Source organism: Leptodactylus fuscus, chromosome 10 (genome assembly GCF_031893055.1).
Source record: "Leptodactylus fuscus isolate aLepFus1 chromosome 10, aLepFus1.hap2, whole genome shotgun sequence".
Classification (NCBI taxonomy): domain Eukaryota; kingdom Metazoa; phylum Chordata; class Amphibia; order Anura; family Leptodactylidae; genus Leptodactylus; species Leptodactylus fuscus.
Window position 1 is genome coordinate 89,125,330 of NC_134274.1, and position 12,777 is coordinate 89,138,106.

At 51.6% G+C, this 12,777-nt stretch overlaps 1 protein-coding gene across 1 annotated transcript in view; it reads right to left on the reverse strand.

The window, feature by feature from the left end:
* Positions 1–12,777, reverse strand: part of ZDHHC5 (zDHHC palmitoyltransferase 5) — a 46,576-nt gene that overhangs the window by 25,723 nt on the left and 8,076 nt on the right. The gene's annotated exons all lie outside the window — the stretch shown is intronic.

Here is a 12,777-nt window from a genome sequence, read left to right on the forward strand (position 1 = left end):
GGAACGGGCAGATAGGAAAGAGTCAGAGACGTGCAATATACAAGGCGACATGGCACCGGGCACAGGTAGTACACGGGTGATACGCAGGTAATATGCAGATAATACACAGGTAGTACACAGGTGATACGTGGGTGATATGCAGATAATACACAGGTAGTACACAGGTGATATGTAAGTGGTACGCAGGTAATATGCAGGTAGTACACAGGCAATACACAGGCAATACACAGGGAATACACAGGGAATACGAAGGGAATACACAGGCAATACACAGGGAATACACAGGCGAGACGCAGGTAATACGCAGGGAATACACAGGCATTATACAAGCGATACGCAGGTGATACACAGGGAATACACAGGCGATACGCAGGGAATACACAGGCGATACGCAGGGAATACACAGGCGATACGCAGGGAATACACAGGCGATACGCAGGGAATACACAGGCGATACGCAGGTAATACACAGGCGATACGCAGGTAACACACAGGTGATACACAGGGAATACACAGGCGATACGCAGGGAATACACAGGCGATACGCAGGGAATACACAGGCGATACGCAGGGAATACACAGGCGATACGCAGGGAATACACAGGCGATACGCAGGTAATACACAGGCGATACGCAGGTAATACACAGGCGATACGCAGGTAATACACAGGCGATACGCAGGTAATACACAGGCGATACGCAGGTAATACACAGGCGATACACAGGTAATACACAGGCGATACGCAGGTAATACACAGGTAAAACACAGGCGATACGCAGGTAACACACAGGGAATACACAGGCGATACGCAGGTAATACACAGGCGATACGCAGGTAATACACAGGCGATACGCAGGTAATACACAGGCGATACGCAGGTAATACACAGGGAATACACAGGCGATACGCAGGTAATACACAGGCGATACGCAGGTAATACACAGGGAATACACAGGCGATACGCAGGTAATACACAGGCGATACGCAGGTAATACACAGGGAATACACAGGCGATACGCAGGGAATACACAGGGAATACACAGGCGATACGCAGGTAATACGCAGGGAATACACAGGCATTATACAAGCTATACACAGGTGATACACAGGTAGTACACAAGCTATACGCAGGTAATACACAGGTAAAACACAGGCGATACGCAGGTAACACACAGGCGATACGCAGGTAACACACAGGCGATACGCAGGTAATACACAGGCGATACGCAGGTAATACACAGGCGATACGCAGGTAATACACAGGCGATACGCAGGTAATACACAGGCGATACGCAGGTAATACACAGGCGATACGCAGGTAATACACAGGCGATACGCAGGTAATACACAGGCGATACGCAGGTAATACACAGGCGATACGCAGGTAATACACAGGCGATACGCAGGTAATACACAGGCGATACGCAGGTAATACACAGGCGATACGCAGGTAATACACAGGCGATACGCAGGTAATACACAGGCGATACGCAGGTAATACACAGGCGATACGCAGGTAATACACAGGCGATACGCAGGTAATACACAGGCGATACGCAGGTAACACACAGGCGATACGCAGGTAACACACAAGCGATACGCAGGTAACACACAGGCGATACGCAGGTAATACACAAGCGATACGCAGGTAACACACAGGCGATACGCAGGTAATACACAGGCGATACGCAGGTAATACACAGGCGATACGCAGGTAATACACAGGCGATACGCAGGTAATACACAGGTAATACACAGGCGATACGCAGGTAATACACAGGCGATACGCAGGTAATACACAGGCAATACGCAGGTAATACGAAGGCGATACGCAGGTAATACGAAGGCGATACGCAGGTAATACGAAGGCGATACGCAGGTAATACACAGGTAATATGCAGGTAATACACAGGCGATACGCAGGTAATACGAAGGCGATACGCAGGTAATACACAGGCAATACGCAGGTAATACACAGGCAATACGCAGGTAATACACAGGTAATACGCAGGTAATACACAGGCAATACGCAGGTAATACACAGGCAATACGCAGGTAATACACAGGGCAATACGCAGGTAATACACAGGCAATACGCAGGTAATACACAGGCAATACGCAGGTAATACACAGGCAATACGCAGGTAATACACAGGCGATACGCAGGTAATACACAGGCGATACGCAGGCAATACACAGGTAATACGCAGGCAATACGCAGGTAATACACAGGGAATACACAGGCGATACGCAGGTAATACACAGGCAATACGCAGGTAATACACAGGCAATACGCAGGTAATACACAGGCGATACGCAGGTAATACACAGGTAATACACAGGTAATACACAGGTAATACACAGGTAATACACAGGCAATACGCAGGTAATACACAGGTAATACACAGGTAATACACAGGTAATACACAGGCAATACGCAGGTAATACACAGGCGATACGCAGGTAATACACAGGCGATACGCAGGTAATACACAGGCAATACGCAGGTAATACACAGGCGATACGCAGGTAATACACAGGCGATACGCAGGTAATACACAGGCAATACGCAGGTAATACACAGGCAATACGCAGGTAATACACAGGCAATACGCAGGTAATACACAGGCAATACGCAGGTAATACACAGGCAATACGCAGGTAATACACAGGCGATACGCAGGTAATACACAGGCGATACGCAGGTAATACACAGGTAATACACAGGCAATACGCAGGTAATACACAGGCAATACGCAGGTAATACACAGGCAATACGCAGGTAATACACAGGCAATACGCAGGTAATACACAGGCGATACGCAGGTAATACACAGGTAATACACAGGCAATACGCAGGTAATACACAGGCGATACGCAGGTAATACACAGGCAATACGCAGGTAATACACAGGCAATACGCAGGTAATACACAGGCGATACGCAGGTAATACACAGGCAATACGCAGGTAATACACAGGCAATACGCAGGTAATACACAGGCAATACGCAGGTAATACACAGGCAATACGCAGGTAATACACAGGCAATACGCAGGTAATACACAGGCAATACGCAGGTAATACACAGGCAATACGCAGGTAATACACAGGCAATACGCAGGTAATACACAGGCAATACGCAGGTAATACACAGGTAATGCACAGGTGATACGCAGGTAATACGCAGGTAATACACAGGGGATACAAATATGTAGAGAGCGCTGCAGGCGGAGGACACAGGCCAGGCCCGGGCTCATTTACCTCCACATTACTACAGGGCTCCGGCGCCAAAAATGGACCATTAATTGTACAAGAAACTCCTTTTCCAGGTCATTATAGATCTTATATACAGTATATGATAGAATAAATCTAGCTATCTATATATAATATTTTTATTTTTTACAAATACAATATCCACAATTTCCACTCTGTCCACTAAGCCTAACAGCGGCCTTACACTCGGCACTTCATTTACTTCACTGACAGGATTACAATAGAAGAAAACACCTCTATAGATAACACCACTGAGCCATCATGACATCACTACCGACAACAGATGATGTCACAGCTTAGCTCCTCCCCCGTGTCGGCTCCAGGCTATTACTGCCGTCTATGGCCATGTCTGTGCTGTAAAGCAGGTCACTAAACGCTGTGAACAGAGCAGAGGCTCCGACAAGATGGCGGCAAAAACAAACAGAAAAATCTATAATGAGAAAGTAAAAAAAAACAGAAGAAAAAAGTTCCACTGCTTGGTCTGAATTGGTGACACATTCCCTTTAAGGCGACCTCCCACCTCTTTGCACCCTGATTCCGGCCCAGTCGCCATCACTTCTGCATAATCAGCGCAGTTCACCACACAATATGCTAATTAGGCTATTTACTGTCAGCTGGGCATGTCCGAGGCTAGAGCAGACGCTTAGGACCGCCCACTTGACAGTAGAGATTGTTCGGGGTCTCGCGTGGCGCCAACGCTGTGGAGAACAATGTGGCGTTTTGCAGTACACGTCATTGGGATCCATTCCCCTCTGGTCGTAGACAATCCCTTTAAGGCTGGCAGGTCTATGGGGGGGCTCCGAGGAGTTTGGATTACAGCACGCCCCATCTGTCTGTGTATGATACAGGCCCCCTCACCTGAGGCAGGGACACGCGTGTGACCGCGGATGAGCGACGCCTGGAATCTGATGTCCTCTAGCTACACAAATCTGGTGACACCCGGAAACGTCAGGGCGGGGAGCGGCCATCGCCCCGGAGGACTCCGCCAATCCTCACATCAGACGCACGGAATATAGCGAGCCGTACACTGTATACAAGGGCAGAGTCATATCCTGATAATACGGAGCGCCCACCCCCCGCCCAGACACGTCTAGGGGATCACCCCCCGCCCAGACACGTCTAGGGGATCACCCCCCGCCCAGACACGTCTAGGGGATCACCCCCCGCCCAAACACGTCTAGGGGATCACCCCCCGCCCAGACACGTCTAGGGGATCACCCCCCCGCCCAGACACGTCTAGGGGATCACCCCCCGCCCAGACACGTCTAGGGGATCACCCCCCGCCCAGACACGTCTAGGGGATCACACAAGTCTTTTTGGGGCTCAGATTACGTTTTTGTTGAATTCGGTGGTTTTGCGCACGAACACTGGACCTCACGCACCGCGATCCCGCCACCAACGGAGCCTGAAGGTAACTTACCCGCTCATGGCATAATTGGGGGGTTCAGAGCTTGTTCTGACTCCAGGTCATGTGACCAGAACCAGCCGGGGTCGCTCGGCCTCTTTCCCTCTCTCGTTTGCCCAATCTAGGGGGATGGGCACTCGTCCTGATCATGTGACCAGGAATCAAAAACCGTCAGAACCCCCAAGTACGGCCGCAACAAATACCCGGAGCGGGCGGATAACCCCACGGAGGGGATCGCAACAAAAAACACCGAAAACAAAAGCGTTTCTAACAGGAGATGACACCTACGGGGTTACATTTATGATCTAGATGATTGTGCGCACATCACATGACAGATGCCGCCATCCTATGCAACGTGCACCATCAGGGAGAGGTCCTGCAGTGACAAGCATGGCCTCCAGGGATGGCCGTATACCCGTGACTCACAGCAGATTACAATCCAGCCAATAATCCCGCACCGACTCCAGGAGAATCCCAAATGTCATGGCGGCAGAAGAGAGAACCAGTGACGGCCATGTCTGACCAAAGTGACCCCGGCCATGTCCCTGCAGCGCCCCCACAGGCGGGTCACAGCATTACACACTCATATCCACAAAACAGAAGCTCCATGTCTGATCCCCGGGGACACTGCGGGGCCGTCATGTCTACAGCCAGGAGTGCAGAGGGCGGGGCACATCAGCAGGTCACGTGAGGTCACAGAAGATGGGTGCGGGGTGTATACATGTGACACGAGGACACGCTTAGACCCGCTGATTACACTCACACATGGGATCGGCCGGTGCCAGAGAACGTTACCCACAAACCGGACCATCCAGTCCTACTAGCCGGCCACACACGGCACCATAGCAACTGCAAGACGGTGGCGGGCGGCTCGTGTACAGGGGGGGATACTATGTGCGGTAACATGTACAGGGGGGGATACTATGTGCGGTACATGTACAGGGGGGGATACTATGTGCGGTACATGTACAGGGGGGGGATACTATGTGCGGTACATGTACAGGGGGGGATACTATGTGCGGTACATGTACAGGGGGGGATACTATGTGCGGTACATGTACAGGGGGGGGATACTATGTGCGGTACATGTACAGGGGGGGATACTATGTGCGGTACATGTACAGGGGGGGATACTATGTGCGGTACATGTACAGGGGGGGATACTATGTGCGGTACATGTACAGGGGGGGATACTATGTGCGGTACATGTACAGGGGGGATACTATTGTGCGGTACATGTACAGGGGGGATACTATGTGCGGTACATGTACAGGGGGGGATACTATGTGCGGTACATGTACAGGGGGGGGATACTATGTGCGGTACATGTACAGGGGGGGATACTATGTGCGGTACATGTACAGGGGGGGATACTATGTGCGGTACATGTACAGGGGGGGATACTATGTGCGGTACATGTACAGGGGGGGATACTATGTGCGGTACATGTACAGGGGGGGATACTATGTGCGGTACATGTACAGGGGGGGATACTATGTTGCGGTACATGTACAGGGGGGATACTATGTGCGGTACATGTACAGGGGGATACTATGTGCGGTACATGTACAGGGGGATACTATGTGCGGTACATGTACAGGGGGATACTATGTGCGGTACATGTACAGGGGGATACTATGTGCGGTACATGTACAGGGGGATACTATGTGCGGTACATGTACAGGGGGATACTATGTGCGGTACATGTACAGGGGGATACTATGTGCGGTACATGTACAGGGGGATACTATGTGCGGTACATGTACAGGGGGGGATACTATGTGCGGTACATGTACAGGGGGGATACTATGTGCGGTACATGTACAGGGGAGGATACTATGTGCGGTACATGTACAGGGGGATACTATGTGCGGTACATGTACAGGGGGGGATACTATGTGCGGTACATGTACAGGGGGATACTATGTGCGGTACATGTACAGGGGGGGATACTATGTGCGGTACATGTACAGGGGGGGATACTATGTGAGGTACATGTACAGGGGATACTATGTGCGGTACACGTACAGGGGGGGATACTATGTGCGGTACACGTACAGGGGGATACTATGTGCGGTACACAGTACAGGGGGGGATACTATGTGCGGTACACGTACAGGGGGATACTATGTGCGGTACACGTACAGGGGGATACTATGTGCGGTACACGTACAGGGGATACTATGTGCGGTACACGTACAGGGGGGGATACTATGTGCGGTACACGTACAGGGGGGATACTATGTGCGGTACACGTACAGGGGTGATACTATGTGCGGTACACGTACAGGGGGATACTATGTGCGGTACACATACAGGGGGGGATACTATGTGCGGTACACGTACAGGGGGGATACTATGTGCGGTACACGTACAGGGGGATACTATGTGCGGTACACGTACAGGGGGGATACTATGTGCGGTACACGTACAGGGGGATACTATGTGCGGTACACGTACAGGGGGATACTATGTGCGGTACACGTACAGGGGAGGATACTATGTGCGGTACACGTACAGGGGGGGATACTATGTGCGGTACACGTACAGGGGGATACTATGTGCGGTACACGTACAGGGGGGGATACTATGTGCGGTACACGTACAGGGGGATACTATGTGCGGTACACGTACAGGGGGGGATACTATGTGCGGTACACGTACAGGGGGATACTATGTGCGGTACACGTACAGGGGGGATACTATGTGCGGTACACGTACAGGGGGATACTATGTGCGGTACACGTACAGGGGGGGATACTATGTGCGGTACACGTACAGGGGGATACTATGTGCGGTACACGTACAGGGGGGATACTATGTGCGGTACACGTACAGGGGGGGATACTATGTGCGGTACACGTACAGGGGGGGATACTATGTGCGGTACACGTACAGGGGGGGATACTATGTGCGGTACACGTACAGGGGGGGATACTATGTGCGGTACACGTACAGGGGGATACTATGTGCGGTACACGTACAGGGGGATACTATGTTGCGGTACACGTACAGGGGGATACTATGTGCGGTACACGTACAGGGGGGATACTATGTGCGGTACACGTACAGGGGGGGATACTATGTGCGGGTACACGTACAGGGGGTGATACTATGTGCGGTACACGTACAGGGTGATACTATGTGCGGTACACGTACAGGGGGATACTATGTGCGGTACACGTACAGGGGGGGATACTATGTGCGGTACACGTACAGGGGGATACTATGTGCGGTACACGTACAGGGTGATACTATGTGCGGTACACGTACAGGGGGATACTATGTGCGGTACACGTACAGGGGGGGATACTATGTGCGGTACACGTACAGGGGGATACTATGTGCGGTACACGTACAGGGGGGGATACTATGTGCGGTACACGTACAGGGGGGATACTATGTGCGGTACACGTACAGGGGGGGATACTATGTGCGGTACACGTACAGGGGGGATACTATGTGCGGTACACGTACAGGGGGGATACTATGTGCGGTACACGTACAGGGGGGATACTATGTGCGGTACACGTACAGGGGGGGGATACTATGTGCGGTACACGTACAGGGGGGGATACTATGTGCGGTACACGTACAGGGGGGGATACTATGTGAGGTACATGTACAGGGGGATACTATGTGCGGTACATGTACAGGGGGGGGATACTATGTGCGGTACATGTACAGGGGGATACTATGTGCGGTACATGTACAGGCGGATACTATGTGCGGTACATGTACAGGGGGATACTATGTGCGGTACATGTACAGGGGGGGATACTATGTGCGGTACATGTACAGGGGGGATACTATGTGCGGTACATGTACAGGGGGGGATACTATGTGCGGTACATGTACAGGGGGATACTATGTGCGGTACATGTACAGGGGGATACTATGTGCGGTACATGTACAGGGGGGATACTATGTGCGGTACATGTACAGGGGGGATACTATGTGCGGTACATGTACAGGGGGGATACTATGTGCGGTACATGTACAGGGGGTGATACTATGTGCGGTACATGTACAGGGGAGGATACTATGTGCGGTACATGTACAGGGGAGGATACTATGTGCGGTACATGTACAGGGGGGGATACTATGTGCGGTACATGTACAGGGGGATACTATGTGCGGTTACATGTACAGGGGGATACTATGTGCGGTACATGTACAGGGGGTGATACTATGTGCGGTACATGTACAGGGGGGATACTATGTGCGGGTACATGTACAGGGGGGATACTATGTGCGGTACATGTACAGGGGGGGATACTATGTGCGGTACATGTACAGGGGGATACTATGTGCGGTACATGTACAGGGGGTGATACTATGTGCGTACATGTACAGGGGGGATACTATGTGCGGTACATGTACAGGGGGGATACTATGTGCGGTACATGTACAGGGGGGGATACTATGTGCGGTACATGTACAGGGGGGATACTATGTGCGGTACATGTACAGGGGGGTGATACTATGTGCGGTACATGTACAGGGGGGATACTATGTGCGGTACAGGGGATACTATGTGCGGTACATGTACAGGGGGGATACTATGTGCGGTACATGTACAGGGGGGGATACTATGTGCGGTACATGTACAGGGGGGATACTATGTGCGGTACATGTACAGGGGGGATACTATGTGCGGTACATGTACAGGGGGATACTATGTGCGGTACATGTACAGGGGAGGATACTATGTGCGGTACATGTACAGGGGGGATACTATGTGCGGTACATGTACAGGGGGGGATACTATGTGCGGTACATGTACAGGGGGATACTATGTGCGGTACATGTACAGGGGGGGATACTATGTGCGGTACATGTACAGGGGGGGAGGGATACTATGTGCGGTACATGTACAGGGGGGGATACTATGTGCGGTACATGTACAGGGGGGATACTATGTGCGGTACATGTACAGGGGGGGATACTATGTGCGGTACATGTACAGGGGGATACTATGTGCGGTACATGTACAGGGGGGGATACTATGTGCGGTACATGTACAGGGGGGGATACTATGTGCGGTACATGTACAGGGGGGATACTATGTGCGGTACATGTACAGGGGGGGATACTATGTGCGGTACATGTACAGGGGGGGATACTATGTGCGGTACATGTACAGGGGGGATACTATGTGCGGTACATGTACAGGGGGTGATACTATGTGCGGTACATGTACAGGGGGGGATACTATGTGCGGTACATGTACAGGGGGGATACTATGTGCGGTACATGTACAGGGGGGATACTATGTGCGGTACATGTACAGGGGGGATACTATGTGCGGTACATGTACAGGGGGGATACTATGTGCGGTACATGTACAGGGGGGATACTATGTGCGGTACATGTACAGGGGGGATACTATGTGCGGTACATGTACAGGGGGGATACTATGTGCGGTACATGTACAGGGGGGGATACTATGTGCGGTACATGTACAGGGGGGATACTATGTGCGGTACATGTACAGGGGGGATACTATGTGCGGTACATGTACAGGGGTTGGGTACAGACGATACTATGTGCGGTACATGTACAGGGGGGATACTATGTGCGGTACATGTACAGGGGGGATACTATGTGCGGTACATGTACAGGGGGGGGATACTATGTGCGGTACATGTACAGGGGGGATACTATGTGCGGTACATGTACAGGGGGGGATACTATGTGCGGTACATGTACAGGGGGGGATACTATGTGCGGTACATGTACAGGGGGTGATACTATGTGCGGTACATGTACAGGGGGGGATACTATGTGCGGTACATGTACAGGGGGGATACTATGTGCGGTACATGTACAGGGGGGATACTATGTGCGGTACATGTACAGGGGGGGATACTATGTGCGGTACATGTACAGGGGGGGATACTATGTGCGGTACATGTACAGGGGGGATACTATGTGCGGTACATGTACAGGGGGGATACTATGTGCGGTACATGTACAGGGGGATACTATGTGCGGTACATGTACAGGGGGGGATACTATGTGCGGTACATGTACAGGGGGGGAGGCGGGATACTATGTGCGGTACATGTACAGGGGGGATACTATGTGCGGTACATGTACAGGGGGGATACTATGTGCGGTACATGTACAGGGGTGATACTATGTGCGGTACATGTACAGGGGGGATACTATGTGCGGTACATGTACAGGGGGGATACTATGTGCGGTACATGTACAGGGGGGGATACTATGTGCGGTACATGTACAGGGGGGGATACTATGTGCGGTACATGTACAGGGGGGATACTATGTGCGGTACATGTACAGGGGGGGATACTATGTGCGGTACATGTACAGGGGGGGATACTATGTGCGGTACATGTACAGGGGGGATACTATGTGCGGTACATGTACAGGGGGGATACTATGTGCGGTACATGTACAGGGGGATACTATGTGCGGTACATGTACAGGGGGGATACTATGTGCGGTACATGTACAGGGGGGATACTATGTGCGGTACATGTACAGGGGGGGATACTATGTGCGGTACATGTACAGGGGGGGATACTATGTGCGGTACATGTACAGGGGAGGATACTATGTGCGGTACATGTACAGGGGGGGATACTATGTGCGGTACATGTACAGGGGGGATACTATGTGCGGTACATGTACAGGGGGGATACTATGTGCGGTACATGTACAGGGGGGATACTATGTGCGGTACATGTACAGGGGGGATACTATGTGCGGTACATGTACAGGGGGGATACTATGTGCGGTACATGTACAGGGGGGGATACTATGTGCGGTACATGTACAGGGGGATACTATGTGCGGTACATGTACAGGGGGATACTATGTGCGGTACATGTACAGGGGGGATACTATGTGCGGTACATGTACAGGGGGGGATACTATGTGCGGTACATGTACAGGGGGGGATACTATGTGCGGTACATGTACAGGGGGGATACTATGTGCGGTACATGTACAGGGGGATACTATGTGCGGTACATGTACAGGGGGGGATACTATGTGCGGTACATGTACAGGGGGGGATACTATGTGCGGTACATGTACAGGGGAGGGGATACTATGTGCGGTACATGTACAGGGGGATACTATGTGCGGTACATGTACAGGGGGGGATACTATGTGCGGTACATGTACAGGGGGGATACTATGTGCGGTACATGTACAGGGGGGATACTATGTGCGGTACATGTACAGGGGGGATACTATGTGCGGTACATGTACAGGGGGATACTATGTGCGGTACATGTACAGGGGGGATACTATGTGCGGTACATGTACAGGGGGGGATACTATGTGCGGTACATGTACAGGGGGGGATACTATGTGCGGTACATGTACAGGGGGAGGATACTATGTGCGGTACATGTACAGGGGGGGATACTATGTGCGGTACATGTACAGGGGGATACTATGTGAGGTACATGTACAGGGGGGGATACTATGTGCGGTACATGTACAGGGGGGATACTATGTGCGGTACATGTACAGGGGAGGATACTATGTGCGGTACATGTACAGGGGGGATACTATGTGCGGTACATGTACAGGGGGATACTACGGTACTTGTACAGGGGGGATACTATGTGCGGTACATGTACAGGGGAGGATACTATGTGCGGTACATGTACAGGGGAGGATACTATGTGCGGTACATGTACAGGGGGATACTATGTGCGGTACATGTACAGGGGGATACTATGTGCGGTACATGTACAGGGGGGGATACTATGTGCGGTACATGTACAGGGGAGGATACTATGTGCGGTACATGTACAGGGGAGGATACTATGTGCGGTACATGTACAGGGGGGATACTATGTGCGGTACATGTACAGGGGGGATACTATGTGAGGTACATGTACAGGGGGAGCGATACTATGTGCGGTACATGTACAGGGGAGGATACTATGTGCGGTACATGTACAGGGGGGATACTATGTGAGCGTACATGTACAGGGGGGATACTATGTGCGGTACATGTACAGGGGGGGATACTATGTGAGGTACATGTACAGGGGGGGATTACTATGTGCGGTACATGTACAGGGGGGGGGATACTATGTGCGGTACAA